Source organism: Nicotiana sylvestris, chromosome 12, assembly GCF_000393655.2.
Source record: "Nicotiana sylvestris chromosome 12, ASM39365v2, whole genome shotgun sequence".
In the NCBI taxonomy this organism is placed as follows: Eukaryota; Viridiplantae; Streptophyta; class Magnoliopsida; order Solanales; family Solanaceae; genus Nicotiana; species Nicotiana sylvestris.
In genome coordinates this window covers 163,336,738-163,356,065 of record NC_091068.1, presented here as the reverse complement: position 1 = coordinate 163,356,065, position 19,328 = coordinate 163,336,738, and positions in this window count along the sequence as shown.

Sequence of the window (19,328 nt, the reverse complement as noted above, 5' to 3'; positions counted from 1 at the left end):
CCATTTGACAACATTAGGGCTCCAATCCCTGAGTTGAGCCTTTTAGACATAGGGCCTCCATTCTCTAGTCGCATGTTGCCAACATTAGGGCTTCATTCCTTGAGTTGAGCCTTTTTAGACATAGGGCCTTCATTCCATATTCGCCTTTTGCCAACATTAGGACTCCAATCCCTGAGTTCAGCCTTTTAGACATAGGGCCTCCATTCCCTAGTCGCCTTTTGCCAGCATTAGGGCTCCAATCCCTGAGTTGAGTCTTTTTAGACATAGGGCCTCCATTCCCTAGTCGCTTTTTTTGCCAACATTAGGGTGCTAATCCCTGAGTTGAGCCTTTTAGACATAGGGCCTCCAATCCCTAGGCGCCTTTTTTTACCAACATTTGGGATTCAATCCCTGACTTGAGATTTTTAGACATAGGGCCTCCATTTCCTAGTCTCCATTTGTCAACATTAGGACACCAATCCGTAATTTAAGCCTTTTAGACATAGGGTTTCCATTCGCTAGTCGCCTTTTGCCAACATTAGGGCTTCAATCCCTAAGTTGAGCTTTTTAGACATAGAGCCTCCATTCCCTAGTCACCTTTTACCAACATTAGGGCTCCAATCCTTGAGTTGAGCCTTTTTAGACATAGGACCTCCATTCCCTAGTCGTCTTTTGCCAACATTAGGGCTCCAATCCCTGAGTTGAGCCTTTTAGACATAGGGCATCCATTCCCTAGTCGCCTTTTGCCAATATTAGGGCTCCAATCCTTGAGTTGAGCCTTTTAGACATAGGGCCTCCATTCCCTAATCGCCTTTTGCCAACATTAGGGCTCCAATCCTTGAGTTGAGCCTTTTAGACATAGGGCCTCCATTCCCTAATCGCCTTTTGCCAACATTAGGGCTCCAATCCCTAAGTTGAGCTTTTTAGACATAGGGCCTCCATTCCCTAGTCACCTTTTGCCAACATTATTGCTCCAATCCCGGAGTTTAGCCTTTTTAGACATAGGGCCTCCATTCCCCAGTCGCCTTTTGCCAACATTAGGACTCCAATCCCTGAGTTGAGATTTTTAGACATAGGGCATTCGTTCCCTAGTCGCCTTTTGCCAACATTAGGGCTCCAATCCCTGAGTTGAGATTTTTAGACATAGGACCTCCATTCCCTAGTCTCCATTTGCCAACATTAGCGCTCCAATCAATGAATTGAGCCTTTTAGACATAGGGCCTCCATTCCCTAGTCGCCTGTTGCCAACATTAATGCTCCAATCCTTGATTTGAGCCTTTTTAGACATAGGGCCTTCATTCCCTAGTCGCCTTTTGCCAACATTAGGGCTCCAATCCTTGAGTTGAGCCTTTTAGACATAGGGCCTCCATTCCCTAGTCGCCTTTTGCCAGCATTAGGGCTCCAATCCCTAAGTTGAGCCTTTTTAGACATAGGGCCTCCATTCCCTTGTCGCTTTTTCTGCCAGCATTAGGGCTCTAATCCTGGAGTTGAGCCTTTTAGACATAGGGCCTTCATTCCCTAGGCGCCTTATTTTACCAACATTAGTTCTTCAATCCCTGAGTTGAGATTTTTAGACATAGGGCCTCCATTCTCTAGTCTCCTTTTGCCAACATTAGGTCTCAAATCCCTAAGTTGCGCTTTTTAGACATAGGGCCTCCATTCCCTAGTCACCTTTTGCCAACATTATGGCTCCAATCTCTGAGTTGAGCCTTTTTAGACATAGGGCCTCCATTCCCTAGTCGCTTTTTGCTAACATTAGGGTTCCAATCCCTGAGTTGAGCTTTTTAGACATAGGGCATCCATTCCCTAGTCGCCTTTTGCCAACATTAGGGGTCCAATCCCTGAGTTGAGCCTTTTAGACATAGGGCATCCATTCCCTAGTCGCCTTTTGCCAACATTAGGGCTCCAATCCCTGAGTTGAGCCTTTTAGACATAGGGCATCCATTCCCTAGTCGCCTTTTGCCAACATTAGGGCTCATATCCCTGAGTTGAGCCTTTTAGACATAGGGCCTCCATTCCCTAGTCGACTTTTGCCAACATTAGGGCTCCAATCCCTGAGTTGAGCCTTTGAGACATAGGGCCTCCATTCCCTAGTCCCCTTTTGCCTGCATTAGGGCTCCAATCCCTGAGTTGAGCCTTTTTAGACATAGGGCCTCCATTCCCTAGTCGCTTTTTCTGCCAATATTAGGGCTCTAATCCCTAAGTTGAGCCTTTTAGACATAGGGCCTCCATTTTCTAGTCGCCTTTTGCCAACATTAGGGCTCCAATTCCTAAGTTGAGCTTTTTAGACATAGGGACTCCATTCCCTAGTCACCTTTTGCCAACATTAGGGCTCCAATCTCTAAGTTGAGCTTTTTAGACATAGGGCCTCCATTCTCTAGTCTCCATTTGACAACATTAGGGCTCCAATCCCTGAGTTGAGCCTTTTAGACATAGGGCCTCCATTCTCTAGTCGCATGTTGCCAACATTAGGGCTTCATTCCTTGAGTTGAGCCTTTTTAGACATAGGGCCTTCATTCCATATTCGCCTTTTGCCAACATTAGGACTCCAATACCAGAGTTCAGCCTTTTAGACATAGGGCCTCCATTCCCTAGTCGCCTTTTGCCAGCATTAGGGCTCCAATCCCTGAGTTGAGTCTTTTTAGACATAGGGCCTCCATTCCCTAGTCGCTTTTTCTGCCAACATTAGGGTGCTAATCCCTGAGTTGAGCCTTTTAGACATAGGGCCTCCAATCCCTAGGCGCCTTTTTTTACCAACATTTGGGATTCAATCCCTGACTTGAGATTTTTAGACATAGGGTCTCCATTTCCTAGTCTCCATTTGTCAACATTAGGACACCAATCCGTAATTTAAGCCTTTTAGACATAGGGTCTCCATTCGCTAGTCGCCTTTTGCCAACATTAGGGCTTCAATCCCTAAGTTGAGCTTTTTAGACATAGAGCCTCCATTCCCTAGTCACTTTTTACCAACATTAGGGCTCCAATCCTTGAGTTGAGCCTTTTTAGACATAGGACCTCCATTCCCTAGTCACCTTTTGCCAACATTAGGGCTCCAATCCCTGAGTTGAGCCTTTTAGACATAGGGCATCCATTCCCTAGTCGCCTTTTGCCAATATTAGGGCTCCAATCCTTGAGTTGAGCCTTTTAGACATAGGGCCTCCATTCCCTAATCGCCTTTTGCCAACATTAGGGCTCCAATCCTTGAGTTGAGCCTTTTAGACATAGGGCCTCCATTCCCTAATCGCCTTTTGCCAATATTAGGGCTCCAATCCCTAAGTTGAGTTTTTTAGACATAGGGCCTCCATTCCCTAGTCACCTTTTGCCAACATTAGTGCTCCAATCCCGGAGTTTAGCCTTTTTAGACATAGGACCTCCATTCCCATGTCACCCTTTGCCAACATTAGGGCTCCAATCCCTGAGTTGAGCTTTTTAGACATAGGGCATTCATTCCCTAGTCGCCTTTTGCCAACATTAGGGCTCCAATCCCTGAGTTGAGATTTTTAGACATAGGACCTCCATTCCCTAGTCTCCATTTGCCAACATTAGGGCTCCAATCCCTGAATTGAGCCTTTTATACATAGGGCCTCCATTCCCTAGTCGCCTGTTGCCAACATTAATGCTACAATCCTTGATTTGAGTCTTTTTAGACATAGGGCCTTCATTCCCTAGTCGCCTTTTGCCAACATTAGGGCTCCAATCCTTGAGTTGAGCCTTTTAGACATAGGGCCTCCATTCCCTAGTCGCCTTTTGCCAGCATTAGGGCTTCAATCCTTAAGTTGAGCCTTTTTAGACATAGGGCCTCCATTCCCTAGTCGCTTTTTCTGCCAGCATTAGGGCTCTAATCCTGGAGTTGAGCCTTTTAGACATAGGGCCTTCATTTCCTAGGCGCCTTATTTTACCAACATTAGGGCTTCAATCCCTGAGTTGAGATTTTTAGACATAGGGCCTCCATTCTCTAGTCGCCTTTTGCCAACATTAGGGCTCAAATCCATAAGTTGCGCTTTTTAGACATAGGGCCTCCATTCCCTAGTCACCTTTTGCCAACATTAGGGCTCCAATCTCTGAGTTGAGCCTTTTTAGACATAGGGCCTCCATTCCCTAGTCGCTTTTTGCTAACATTAGGGTTCCAATCCCTGAGTTGAGCTTTTTAGACATAGGGCATCCATTCCCTAGTCGCCTTTTGCCAACATTAGGGGTCCAATCCCTGAGTTGAGCCTTTTAGACATAGGGCATCCATTCCCTAGTCGCCTTTTGCCAACATTAGGGCTCCAATCCCTAAGTTGAGCCTTTTAGACATAGGGCATCCATTCCCTAGTCGCCTTTTGCCAACATTAGGGCTCATTTCCCTGAGTTGAGCCTTTTAGACATAGGGCCTCCATTCCCTAGTCGACTTTTGCCAACATTAGGGCTCCAATCCCTGAGTTGAGCCTTTGAGACATAGGGCCTCCATTCCCTAGTCGCCTTTTGCAACCATTAGGGCTCCAATACATGAGTTGAGCCTTTGAGACATAGGTCCCCCATTCCCTAGTCGCCTGTTGCCAACATTAATGCTCCAATCCTTGATTTGAGCCTTTTTAGACATAGGGCCTTCATTCCCTAGTCGCCTTTTGCCAACATTAGGGCTCCAATACCTGAGTTGAACCTTTGAGACATAGGGCCTCCATTCCCTAGTCGCATTTTGCCAGCATTAGGACTTTAATCCCTGAGTTGAGCCTTTTTAGACATAGGGCCTCCATTCCCTAGTCGCCTTTTGCCTGCATTAGGGCTCCAATCCCTGAGTTGATCCTTTTTAGACATAGGGCCTCCATTCCCTAGTCGCTTTTTCTGCCAATATTAGGGCTCTAATCCCTAAGTTTAGCCTTTTAGACATAGAGCCTCCATTCCCTAGGAGCCTTTTTTTACCAACATTAAGGGTCCAATCCCTGAGTTGAGCTTATTAGACATAGGGCCTCCATTCCCTATTCACCTTTTGCCAACTTTAGTGCTCCAATCCCTGAATTGAGCCTTTTAGACATAGGGCCTCCATTCCCTAGTCGCCTGTTGCCAACATTAATGCTCCAATCCTTGAGTTGAGCCTTTTAGACATAGGGCCTCCATTCCCTAATTGCCTTTTGCCAACATTAGGGCTCCAATCCCTAAGTTGAGCTTTTTAGACATAGGGCCTCCATTCCCTAGTCACCTTTTGCCAACATTATTGCTCCAATCCCGGAGTTTAGCCTTTTTAGACATAGGGCCTCCATTCCCCAGTCGCCTTTTGCCAACATTAGGACTCCAATCCCTGAGTTGAGATTTTTAGACATAGGGCATTCGTTCCCTAGTCGCCTTTTGCCAACATTAGGGCTCCAATCCCTGAGTTGAGATTTTTAGACATAGGACCTCCATTCCCTAGTCTCCATTTGCCAACATTAGGGCTCCAATCCCTGAATTGAGCCTTTTAGACATAGGGCCTCCATTCCCTAGTCGCCTGTTGCCAACATTAATGCTCCAATCCTTGATTTGAGCCTTTTTAGACATAGGGCCTTCATTCCCTAGTCGCCTTTTGCCAACATTAGGGCTCTAATCCTTGAGTTGAGCCTTTTAGACATAGGGCCTCCATTCCCTAGTCGCCTTTTGCCAGCATTAGGGCTCCAATCCCTAAGTTGAGCCTTTTTAGACATAGGGCCTCCATTCCCTTGTCGCTTTTTCTGCCAGCATTAGGGCTCTAATCCTGGAGTTGAGCCTTTTAGACATAAGGCCTCCATTCCCTAGGCGCCTTATTTTACCAACATTAGTTCTTCAATCCCTGAGTTGAGATTTTTAGACATAGGGCCTCCATTCTCTAGTCTCCTTTTGCCAACATTAGGGCTCAAATCCCTAAGTTGCGCTTTTTAGACATAGGGCCTCCATTCCCTAGTCACCTTTTGCCAACATTATGGCTCCAATCTCTGAGTTGAGCCTTTTTAGACATAGGGCCTCCATTCCCTAGTCGCTTTTTGCTAACATTAGGGTTCCAATCCCTGAGTTGAGCTTTTTAGACATAGGGCATCCATTCCCTAGTCGCCTTTTGCCAACATTAGGGGTCCAATCCCTGAGTTGAGTTTTTTAGACATAGGGCATCCATTCCCTAGTCGCCTTTTGCCAACATTAGGGCTCCAATCCCTGAGTTGAGCCTTTTAGACATAGGGCATCCATTCCCTAGTCGCCTTTTGCCAACATTAGGGCTCCTATCCCTGAGTTGAGCCTTTTAGACATAGGGCCTCCATTCCCTAGTCGACTTTTGCCAACATTAGGGCTCCAATCCCTGAGTTGAGCCTTTGAGACATAGGGCCTCCATTCCCTAGTCCCCTTTTGCCTGCATTAGGGCTCCAATCCCTGAGTTGAGCCTTTTTAGACATAAGGCCTCCATTCCCTAGTCGCTTTTTCTGCCAATATTAGGGCTCTAATCCCTAAGTTGAGCCTTTTAGACATAGGGCCTCCATTTTCTAGTCGCCTTTTGCCAACATTAGGGCTCCAATTCCTAAGTTGAGCTTTTTAGACATAGGGACTCCATTCCCTAGTCACCTTTTGCCAACATTAGGGCTCCAATTTCTAAGTTGAGCTTTTTAGACATAGGGCCTCCATTCTCTAGTCTCCATTTGACAACATTAGGGCTCCAATCCCTGAGTTGAGCCTTTTAGACATAGGGCCTCCATTCTCTAGTCGCATGTTGCCAACATTAGGGCTTCATTCCTTGAGTTGAGCCTTTTTAGACATAGGGCCTTCATTCCATATTCGCCTTTTGCCAACATTAGGACTCCAATCCCTGAGTTCAGCCTTTTAGACATAGGGCCTCCATTCCCTAGTCGCCTTTTGCCAGCATTAGGGCTCCAATCCCTGAGTTGAGTCTTTTTAGACATAGGGCCTCCATTCCCTAGTCGCTTTTTTTGCCAACATTAGGGTGCTAATCCCTGAGTTGAGCCTTTTAGACATAGGGCCTCCAATCCCTAGGCGCCTTTTTTTACCAACATTTGGGATTCAATCCCTGACTTGAGATTTTTAGACATAGGGCCTCCATTTCCTAGTCTCCATTTGTCAACATTAGGACACCAATCCGTAATTTAAGCCTTTTAGACATAGGGTTTCCATTCGCTAGTCGCCTTTTGCCAACATTAGGGCTTCAATCCCTAAGTTGAGCTTTTTAGACATAGAGCCTCCATTCCCTAGTCACCTTTTACCAACATTAGGGCTCCAATCCTTGAGTTGAGCCTTTTTAGACATAGGACCTCCATTCCCTAGTCGTCTTTTGCCAACATTAGGGCTCCAATCCCTGAGTTGAGCCTTTTAGACATAGGGCATCCATTCCCTAGTCGCCTTTTGCCAATATTAGGGCTCCAATCCTTGAGTTGAGCCTTTTAGACATAGGGCCTCCATTCCCTAATCGCCTTTTGCCAACATTAGGGCTCCAATCCTTGAGTTGAGCCTTTTAGACATAGGGCCTCCATTCCCTAATCGCCTTTTGCCAACATTAGGGCTCCAATCCCTAAGTTGAGCTTTTTAGACATAGGGCCTCCATTCCCTAGTCACCTTTTGCCAACATTATTGCTCCAATCCCGGAGTTTAGCCTTTTTAGACATAGGGCCTCCATTCCCCAGTCGCCTTTTGCCAACATTAGGACTCCAATCCCTGAGTTGAGATTTTTAGACATAGGGCATTCGTTCCCTAGTCGCCTTTTGCCAACATTAGGGCTCCAATCCCTGAGTTGAGATTTTTAGACATAGGACCTCCATTCCCTAGTCTCCATTTGCCAACATTAGCGCTCCAATCAATGAATTGAGCCTTTTAGACATAGGGCCTCCATTCCCTAGTCGCCTGTTGCCAACATTAATGCTCCAATCCTTGATTTGAGCCTTTTTAGACATAGGGCCTTCATTCCCTAGTCGCCTTTTGCCAACATTAGGGCTCCAATCCTTGAGTTGAGCCTTTTAGACATAGGGCCTCCATTCCCTAGTCGCCTTTTGCCAGCATTAGGGCTCCAATCCCTAAGTTGAGCCTTTTTAGACATAGGGCCTCCATTCCCTTGTCGCTTTTTCTGCCAGCATTAGGGCTCTAATCCTGGAGTTGAGCCTTTTAGACATAGGGCCTTCATTCCCTAGGCGCCTTATTTTACCAACATTAGTTCTTCAATCCCTGAGTTGAGATTTTTAGACATAGGGCCTCCATTCTCTAGTCTCCTTTTGCCAACATTAGGTCTCAAATCCCTAAGTTGCGCTTTTTAGACATAGGGCCTCCATTCCCTAGTCACCTTTTGCCAACATTATGGCTCCAATCTCTGAGTTGAGCCTTTTTAGACATAGGGCCTCCATTCCCTAGTCGCTTTTTGCTAACATTAGGGTTCCAATCCCTGAGTTGAGCTTTTTAGACATAGGGCATCCATTCCCTAGTCGCCTTTTGCCAACATTAGGGGTCCAATCCCTGAGTTGAGCCTTTTAGACATAGGGCATCCATTCCCTAGTCGCCTTTTGCCAACATTAGGGCTCCAATCCCTGAGTTGAGCCTTTTAGACATAGGGCATCCATTCCCTAGTCGCCTTTTGCCAACATTAGGGCTCATATCCCTGAGTTGAGCCTTTTAGACATAGGGCCTCCATTCCCTAGTCGACTTTTGCCAACATTAGGGCTCCAATCCCTGAGTTGAGCCTTTGAGACATAGGGCCTCCATTCCCTAGTCCCCTTTTGCCTGCATTAGGGCTCCAATCCCTGAGTTGAGCCTTTTTAGACATAGGGCCTCCATTCCCTAGTCGCTTTTTCTGCCAATATTAGGGCTCTAATCCCTAAGTTGAGCCTTTTAGACATAGGGCCTCCATTTTCTAGTCGCCTTTTGCCAACATTAGGGCTCCAATTCCTAAGTTGAGCTTTTTAGACATAGGGACTCCATTCCCTAGTCACCTTTTGCCAACATTAGGGCTCCAATCTCTAAGTTGAGCTTTTTAGACATAGGGCCTCCATTCTCTAGTCTCCATTTGACAACATTAGGGCTCCAATCCCTGAGTTGAGCCTTTTAGACATAGGGCCTCCATTCTCTAGTCGCATGTTGCCAACATTAGGGCTTCATTCCTTGAGTTGAGCCTTTTTAGACATAGGGCCTTCATTCCATATTCGCCTTTTGCCAACATTAGGACTCCAATACCAGAGTTCAGCCTTTTAGACATAGGGCCTCCATTCCCTAGTCGCCTTTTGCCAGCATTAGGGCTCCAATCCCTGAGTTGAGTCTTTTTAGACATAGGGCCTCCATTCCCTAGTCGCTTTTTCTGCCAACATTAGGGTGCTAATCCCTGAGTTGAGCCTTTTAGACATAGGGCCTCCAATCCCTAGGCGCCTTTTTTTACCAACATTTGGGATTCAATCCCTGACTTGAGATTTTTAGACATAGGGTCTCCATTTCCTAGTCTCCATTTGTCAACATTAGGACACCAATCCGTAATTTAAGCCTTTTAGACATAGGGTCTCCATTCGCTAGTCGCCTTTTGCCAACATTAGGGCTTCAATCCCTAAGTTGAGCTTTTTAGACATAGAGCCTCCATTCCCTAGTCACTTTTTACCAACATTAGGGCTCCAATCCTTGAGTTGAGCCTTTTTAGACATAGGACCTCCATTCCCTAGTCACCTTTTGCCAACATTAGGGCTCCAATCCCTGAGTTGAGCCTTTTAGACATAGGGCATCCATTCCCTAGTCGCCTTTTGCCAATATTAGGGCTCCAATCCTTGAGTTGAGCCTTTTAGACATAGGGCCTCCATTCCCTAATCGCCTTTTGCCAACATTAGGGCTCCAATCCTTGAGTTGAGCCTTTTAGACATAGGGCCTCCATTCCCTAATCGCCTTTTGCCAATATTAGGGCTCCAATCCCTAAGTTGAGTTTTTTAGACATAGGGCCTCCATTCCCTAGTCACCTTTTGCCAACATTAGTGCTCCAATCCCGGAGTTTAGCCTTTTTAGACATAGGACCTCCATTCCCATGTCACCCTTTGCCAACATTAGGGCTCCAATCCCTGAGTTGAGCTTTTTAGACATAGGGCATTCATTCCCTAGTCGCCTTTTGCCAACATTAGGGCTCCAATCCCTGAGTTGAGATTTTTAGACATAGGACCTCCATTCCCTAGTCTCCATTTGCCAACATTAGGGCTCCAATCCCTGAATTGAGCCTTTTATACATAGGGCCTCCATTCCCTAGTCGCCTGTTGCCAACATTAATGCTACAATCCTTGATTTGAGTCTTTTTAGACATAGGGCCTTCATTCCCTAGTCGCCTTTTGCCAACATTAGGGCTCCAATCCTTGAGTTGAGCCTTTTAGACATAGGGCCTCCATTCCCTAGTCGCCTTTTGCCAGCATTAGGGCTTCAATCCTTAAGTTGAGCCTTTTTAGACATAGGGCCTCCATTCCCTAGTCGCTTTTTCTGCCAGCATTAGGGCTCTAATCCTGGAGTTGAGCCTTTTAGACATAGGGCCTTCATTTCCGAGGCGCCTTATTTTACCAACATTAGGGCTTCAATCCCTGAGTTGAGATTTTTAGACATAGGGCCTCCATTCTCTAGTCGCCTTTTGCCAACATTAGGGCTCAAATCCATAAGTTGCGCTTTTTAGACATAGGGCCTCCATTCCCTAGTCACCTTTTGCCAACATTAGGGCTCCAATCTCTGAGTTGAGCCTTTTTAGACATAGGGCCTCCATTCCCTAGTCGCTTTTTGCTAACATTAGGGTTCCAATCCCTGAGTTGAGCTTTTTAGACATAGGGCATCCATTCCCTAGTCGCCTTTTGCCAACATTAGGGGTCCAATCCCTGAGTTGAGCCTTTTAGACATAGGGCATCCATTCCCTAGTCGCCTTTTGCCAACATTAGGGCTCCAATCCCTAAGTTGAGCCTTTTAGACATAGGGCATCCATTCCCTAGTCGCCTTTTGCCAACATTAGGGCTCATTTCCCTGAGTTGAGCCTTTTAGACATAGGGCCTCCATTCCCTAGTCGACTTTTGCCAACATTAGGGCTCCAATCCCTGAGTTGAGCCTTTGAGACATAGGGCCTCCATTCCCTAGTCGCCTTTTGCAACCATTAGGGCTCCAATACATGAGTTGAGCCTTTGAGACATAGGTCCCCCATTCCCTAGTCGCCTGTTGCCAACATTAATGCTCCAATCCTTGATTTGAGCCTTTTTAGACATAGGGCCTTCATTCCCTAGTCGCCTTTTGCCAACATTAGGGCTCCAATACCTGAGTTGAACCTTTGAGACATAGGGCCTCCATTCCCTAGTCGCATTTTGCCAGCATTAGGACTTTAATCCCTGAGTTGAGCCTTTTTAGACATAGGGCCTCCATTCCCTAGTCGCCTTTTGCCTGCATTAGGGCTCCAATCCCTGAGTTGATCCTTTTTAGACATAGGGCCTCCATTCCCTAGTCGCTTTTTCTGCCAATATTAGGGCTCTAATCCCTAAGTTTAGCCTTTTAGACATAGAGCCTCCATTCCCTAGGAGCCTTTTTTTACCAACATTAAGGGTCCAATCCCTGAGTTGAGCTTATTAGACATAGGGCCTCCATTCCCTATTCACCTTTTGCCAACTTTAGTGCTCCAATCCCTGAATTGAGCCTTTTAGACATAGGGCCTCCATTCCCTAGTCGCCTGTTGCCAACATTAATGCTCCAATCCTTGATTTGAGCCTTTTTAGACATAGGGCCTTCATTCCCTAGTCGCCTTTTGCCAACATTAGGGCTCCAATACCTGAGTTGAACCTTTGAGACATAGGGCCTCCATTCCCTAGTCGCATTTTGCCAGCATTAGGACTTCAATCCCTGAGTTGAGCCTTTTTAGACATAGGGCCTCCATTCCCTAGTCGCTTTTTCTGCCAACATTAGGGCTCTAATCCCGGAGTTGAGCCTTTTAGATATAGGGCCTCCATTCCCTAGGCGCCTTATTTTACCAACATTAGGGCTTCAATCCCTTAGTTGAGATTTTTAGACATAGGGCCTCCATTCCCTAGTCTCCATTTGCCAACATTAGGGCTCCAATCCCTGAGTTGAGCCTTTTAGACATAGGGCCTCCATTCTCTAGTCGCCTTTTGCCAATATTAGGGCTCCAATTCCTAAGTTGAGCTTTATAGACATAGGGCCTCCATTCCCTAGTCACCCTTTGCCAATATTAGGGCTCCAATCCCTGAGTTGAGCCTTTTTACACATAGGGCCTCCATTCTCTAGTCTCCTTTTGCCAACATTAGGGCTCCAATCCCTGAGTTGAGCTTTTTAGACATAGGGCATCCATTCCCTAGTCGCCTTTTGCCAACATTAGAGGTCCAATCCCTGAGTTGAGCCTTTTAGACATAGGGTATCCATTCCCTAGTCGCCTTTTGCCAATATTAGGGCTCCAATCCCTGAGTTGAGCCTTTTAGACATAGGGCATCTATTCCCTAGTAGACTTTTGTCAACATTAGGGCTTCAATCCCTGAGTTGAGCCTTTGAGACATAGGGCCTCCATTCCCTAGTCGCCTTTTGCCAACATTAGGGCTCCAATACATGAGTTGAGCCTTTGAGACATAGGTCCCCCATTCCCTAGTCGCCTGTTGCCAACATTAGGGCTCCAATCCTTTAGTTGAGCCTTTTTAGACATAGGGCCTTCATTCCCTAGTCGCCTTTTGCCAACATTAGGGCTCCAATCCTTGAGTTGAGCCTTTTAGACATAGGGCCTCCATTCCTTAGTCGCCTTTTGCCAGCATTAGGGCTTCAATACCTGAGTTGAGCCTTTTTAGACATAGGGCCTCCATTCCCTAGTCGCTTTTTCTTCCAACATTAGGTCTCTAATCCCGGAGTTGAGCCTTTTAGACATAGGGCCTCCATTCCCTAGGCGCCTTATTTTACCAACATTAGGGCTTCAATCCCTGAGTTGAGATTTTTATACATAAGGCCTCCATTGCCTCGTCTCCATTTGCCAACATTAGGGCTCCAATCCCCGAGTTGAGCCTTTTAGACATAGGGCCTCCATTCTCTAGTCGCCTTTTGCCAACATTAGAGCTCCAATCCCTAAGTTGAGCTTTTTAGACATAGGGCCTCCATTCCCTAGTCACCTTTTGCCAATATAAGGGCTCCAATCCCTAGGTTGAGCCTTTTTAGACATAGTTCCTCCATTCTCTAGTCTCCTTTTGCCAACATTAGAGCTCCGATCCCTGAGTTGAGCTTTTTAGACAAAGGGCATCCATTCCTTAGTCGCCTTTTGCCAACATTATGGGTCCAATCCCTGAGTTGAGCCTTTTAGACATAGGGTATCCATTCCCTCGTCGCCTTTTGCCAACATTAGGGCTCCAATCCCTGAGTTGAGCCTTTGAGACATAGGGCCTCCATTCCCTAATCGCCTTTTGCCAACATTAGGGCTCCAATACCTGAGTTGAGCCTTTGAGACATAGGGCCTCCATTCCCTAGTCGCATTTTGCCAGCATTAGGGCTCCAATCCCTGAGTTGAGCCTTTTTAGACATAGGGCCTCCATTCCCTAGTCGCTTTTTCTACCAACATTAGGGCACTAATTCCTAAGTTGAGCCTTTTAGACATAGGGCCTCCATTCCCTAGGAGCCTTTTTTTACCAACATTAGGGGTCCAATCCCTGAGTTGAGCTTTTTAGACATAGGGCCTCCATTCCCTAGTCACCTTTTGCCAACTTTAGGGCTCCAATCCCTGAGTTGAGCCTTTTTAGACATAGGGCCTCCATTCCCTAGTCATCTTTTGCCAACATTAGGAATCCAATCCCTGAGTTGAGCTTTTTAGACATAAGGCCTCCATTCCCTAGTCACTTTTGCCATCATTAGGGCTCCAATCCTTGAGTTGAGCTTTTTAAACACAGGGCCTCCATTCCTTAGTCACCTTTTGCCAACATTAGGGCTCCAATCCCTAAGTTGAGCTTTTTAGTCATAGGGCCTCCATTCCCTAGTCACCTTTTGCCAACATTAGGGCTCCAATCCCTTAGTTGAGCCTTTTAGACATAGGGCCTCCATTCCCTAGTCCCCTATTGCCAACATTAGGGCTCCAATCCTTGAGTTGAGCCTTTTTAGACATAGGGCCTTCATTCCTTAGTCGCCTTTTGCCAACATTTGAGCTCCAATCCATGAGTTGAGCCTTTTAAACATAGGGCCTCCATTCGCTAGTCGCCTTTTTCCAGCATTAGGGCTCTAATCCCTGAGTTGAGTCTTTTTAGACATAGGGCCTCCATTCCCTAGTCGTTTTTCTGCCAATATTAGGGCTTTAATCCATGAGTTGAGCCTTTTAGACATAGGGCCTCCATTCCCTAGGCGCCTTGTTTTACCAACATTAGGGATTCAATCCCTGAGTTGAGATTTTTAGACATAGGGCCTCCATTCCCTAGTCGCCTTTTGCCAGCATTAGGGCTCCAATCCCTAAGTTGAGCCTTTTTAGCCATAGGGCCTCCATTCCCTAGTCGCTTTTTTTTCCAACATTAGGGCTCTAATCCCGGAGTTGAGCCTTTTATACATAGGGCCTCCATTCCCTAGGCGCCTTATTTTACCAACATTAGAGCTCCAATCCCTAAGTTGAGCTTTTTAGACATAGGGCCTCCATTCCCTAGTCACCTTTTACCAATATAAGGGCTCCAATCCCTAGGTTGAGCCTTTTTAGACATAGTTCCTCCATTCTCTAGTCTCCTTTTGCCAACATTAGAGCTCTGATCCCTGAGTTGAGCTTTTTAGACAAAGGGCATCCATTCCTTAGTCGCCTTTTGCGAACATTATGGGTCCAATCCCTGAGTTGAGCCTTTTAGACATAGGGTATCCATTCCCTCGTCGCCTTTTGCCAACATTAGGGCTCCAATCCCTGAGTTGAGCCTTTGAGACATAGGGCCTCCATTCCCTAGTCGCCTTTTGCCAACATTAGGGCTCCAATACCTGAGTTGAGCCTTTGAGACATAGGGCCTCCATTCCCTAGTCGCATTTTGCCAGCATTAGGGCTCCAATCCCTGAGTTGAGCCTTTTTAGACATAGGGCCTCCATTCCCTAGTCGCTTTTTCTACCAACATTAGGGCACTAATTCCTAAGTTGAGCCTTTTAGACATAGGGCCTCCATTCCCTAGGAGCCTTTTTTACCAACATTAGGGGTCCAATCCCTGAGTTGAGCTTTTTAGACATAGGGCCTCCATTCCCTAGTCACCTTTTGCCAACTTTAGGGCTCCAATCCCTGAGTTGAGCCTTTTTAGACATAGGGCCTCCATTCCCTAGTCATCTTTTGCCAACATTAGGAATCCAATCCCTGAGTTGAGCTTTTTAGACATAAGGCCTCCATTCCCTAGTCACTTTTGCCATCATTAGGGCTCCAATCCTTGAGTTGAGCTTTTTAAACACAGGGCCTCCATTCCTTAGTCACCTTTTGCCAACATTAGAGCTCCAATCCCTAAGTTGAGCTTTTTAGTCATAGGGCCTCCATTCCCTAGTCACCTTTTGCCAACATTAGGGCTCCAATCCCTTAGTTGAGCCTTTTAGACATAGGGCCTCCATTCCCTAGTCCCCTGTTGCCAACATTAGGGCTCCAATCCTTGAGTTGAGCCTTTTTAGACATAGGGCCTTCGTTCCTTAGTCGCCTTTTGCCAACATTTGAGCTCCAATCCATGAGTTGAGCCTTTTAAACATAGGGCCTCCATTCCCTAGTCGCCTTTTGCCAGCATTAGGGCTCTAATCCCTGAGTTGAGTCTTTTTAGACATAGGGCCTCCATTCCCTAGTCGTTTTTCTGCCAATATTAGGGCTTTAATCCATGAGTTGAGCCTTTTAGACATAGGGCCTCCATTCCCTAGGCGCCTTTTTTTACCAACATTAGGGATTCAATCCCTGAGTTGAGATTTTTAGAAATAGGGCCTCCATTCCCTAGTCGCCTTTTGCCAGCATTAGGGCTCCAATCCCTAAGTTGAGCCTTTTTATACATAGGGCCTCCATTCCCTAGTCGCTTTTTTTCCAACATTAGGGCTCTACTCCCGGAGTTGAGCCTTTTAGACATAGGGCCTCCATTCCCTAGGCGCCTTATTTTACCAACATTAGGGCTTCAATCCCTGAGTTGAGATTTTTAGACATAGGGCCTCCATTGCCTAGTCTCCATTTGCCAACATTAGGGCTCCAATCCCTGAGTTGAGCCTTTTAGACATAGGGCCTCCATTCTCTAGTCGCCTTTTGCCAACATTAGAGCTCCAATCCCTAAGTTGAGCTTTTTAGACATAGGGCCTCTATTCCCTAGTCGCTTTTTGCTAACATTAGGGTTCCAATCCCCGAGTTGAGCTTTTTAGACATAGGGCATTCATTCCCTAGTTGCCTTTTGCCAACATTAGGGGTCCAATCCCTGAGTTGAGCCTTTTAGACATAGGTCCTCCATTCCCTAGTCGCCTTTTGCCAACATTAGGTCTTCAATCCCTGAGTTGAGCTTTTTAGACATAGTGTCTCCATTCCATAGTCCCCTTTTGCCAACCTTAGGGCTCCAATACTTGAGTTGAGCCTTTTTAGACATAGGGCCTCCATTCCCTAGTTGCCTTTTGGCAACATTAGGGCTCCAATCCCTGAGTTGAGCTTTTTAGACATAGGGCCTCCATTCCCTAGTCGCTTTTTGCAAACATTAGGGCTCCAATCCCTGTGTTGAGCCTTTTTAGATATAGGGCCTCCATTCCCTAGTCACCTTTTGCCAACATTTGGGCTCCAATCCCTCAATTGAGCTTTTTAGACATAGGGCCTCCATTCCCTAGTCTCCTTTTGCCAACAGTAGAGCTCCAATCCCTGAATTGAACCTTTTAGACATAGGGCCTCCATTCCCTAGTCGCCTTTTGCTAGCATTAGGGCTTCATTCCCTAAGTTGAGCCTTTTTAGACATTGGGCCTCCATTCCCTAGTCCCTTTTTCTGCCAACATTAGGGCTCTAATCCCTGAGTTGAGCCTTTTAGACATAGGGCCTCCATTCCCTAGGTGCCTTTTTTTACCAACATTAGGGCTTCAATCTCTGAGTTGAGATTTTTAGATATAGGGCTTCCATTCCCTAGTCTCCATTTGCCAATATTAGGGCTCCAATCCCTGAGTTGAGCCTTTTAGACATAGGGCCTACATTCTCTAGTCGCCTTTTGCCAACATTAGGGCTCCAATCCCTAAGTTGAGCTTTTTAGACATAGGGCCTCCATTCCCTAGTCGCTTTTTGCAAACATTAGGGCTCCAATCCCTGTGTTGAGCCTTTTTAGATATAGGGCCTCCATTCCCTAGTCACCTTTTGCCAACATTTGGGCTCCAATCCCTCAATTGAGCTTTTTAGACATAGGGCCTCCATTCCCTAGTCTCCTTTTGCCAACAGTAGAGCTCCAATCCCTGAATTGAACCTTTTAGACATAGGGCCTCCATTCCCTAGTCGCCTTTTGCTAGAATTAGGGCTTCAATCCCTAAGTTGAGCCTTTTTAGACATAGGGCCTCCATTCCCTAGTCCCTTTTTCTGCCAACATTAGGGCTCTAATCCCTGAGTTGAGCCTTTTAGACATAGGGCCTCCATTCCCTAGGTGCCTTTTTTTACCAACATTAGGGCTTCAATCTCTGAGTTGAGATTATTAGATATAGGGCTTCCATTCCCTAGTCTCCATTTGCCAATATTAGGGCTCCAATCCCTGAGTTGAGCCTTTTAGACATAGGGCCTACATTCTCTAGTCGCCTTTTGCCAACATTAGGGCTCCAATCCCTAAGTTGAGCTTTTTAGACATAGGGCCTCCATTCCCTAGTCACCTTTTGCCAATATTAGGGCTCCAATCCCTAAGTTGAGCTTTTTAGACATAGGGCCTCCATTCCCTAGTCACCTTTTGCCAGTATTAGGGCTCCAATCCCTGAGTTGAGCCTTTTTAGACATAGGGCCTCCATTCCCTAGTCACCTTTTGCCAACATTAGCGCTCCAATCCTTGAGTTGAGCTTTTTAGACATAGGGCATCCATTCCCTAGTCGCCTTTTGCCAACATTAGGGCTCCAATCCCTGAGTTGAGCTTGTTAGACATAGGGCATCCATTCCCTAGTCGCCTTTTGCTAACATTAGGGGTCCAATCCCTGAATTGAGCCTTTTAGACATAGGGCCTCCATTCCCAAGTCGCCTTTTGCCAACATTCGGGTTCCAATCCTTGAGTTGAGCCTTTGAGACATAGGGCCTCCATTCCTTAGTCGCCTTTTGCCAGCATTAGGGCTCTAATCCCTGAGTTGAGCCTTTCTAGACATAGGGCCTTCATTCCCTAGTCGCTTTTTCTGTCAACATTAGGGCTCTAATCCCTGATTTGAGCCTTTTAGAAATAGGGCCTCCATTCCCTAGGCGCCTTTTTTTACCAACATTAGGGGTCCAATCCCTGAGTTGAGGCTTTTAGACATAGGGCCTCCATTCCTTAGTCGCCTTTTGCCAACATTAGGGCTCCAATCCTTGAGTTGAGCTTTTTAGACATAGGGCCTCCATTCCCTAGTCACCTTTTGCCAACTTTAGGGCTCCAATCTCTGAGTTGAGCCTTTTTAGACATAGGGCCTCCATTCCCTAGTCATCTTTTGCCAACAGTAGGGCTCCAATCCCTGAGTTTAGCCTTTTTAGATATAAGGCCTCCATTCTCTAGTCACCGTTTGCCAACATTAGGGCTCCAATCGCTCAGTTGAGATTTTTTGACATAGGGCCTCCATTCCCTAGTCGTCTTTTGCCAACATTAGGGCTTCAATCCCTGAGTTGAGCCTTTTTAGACTTAGGGCCTCCAATCCCTAGTTGTCTTTTGCCAACATTAGGGCTCCAATCCCTGAGTTGAGCTTTTTAGACATAAGGCCTCCATTCCCTAGTCGCTTTTGCCATCATTAGGGCTCCAATCCTTGAGTTGAGCTTTTTAGACACAGAGCCTCCATTCCCTAGCCGCCTTTTGCCAACATTAGGGCTCCAATCCCTAAGTTGAGCTTTTTAGACATAGGGCCTCCATTCCCTAGTCACCTTTTACCAACATTAGGGCTCTAATCCCTGAGTTGAGACTTTTTAGACATAGGGCCTCCATTCCCTAGTCGCCTTTTGCCAACATTAGGGCTCCAATCCCCGAGTTGATCTTTTGAGACATAGGGCCTCCATTCCCTAGTCGCCTTTTGCCTACATTAGGGCTTCAATCCCTGAGTTGAACTTTTTATACATAGGACCTCCATTCCCTAGTCGCATTTTGCCAACATTAGGGCTCCAATCCCTGAGTTGAGCTGTTTAGACACAGAACCTCTATTCCCTAGTCGTCTTTCCGCCAATATTAGGGCTCCAATACCTGAGTTGATATTTTAAATATAGGGCTTTATCCCCTGAATAGTTTAGATTTTGTTGCAAATAACTCACGAAATTTTCCTAGTGAAAACTGGGG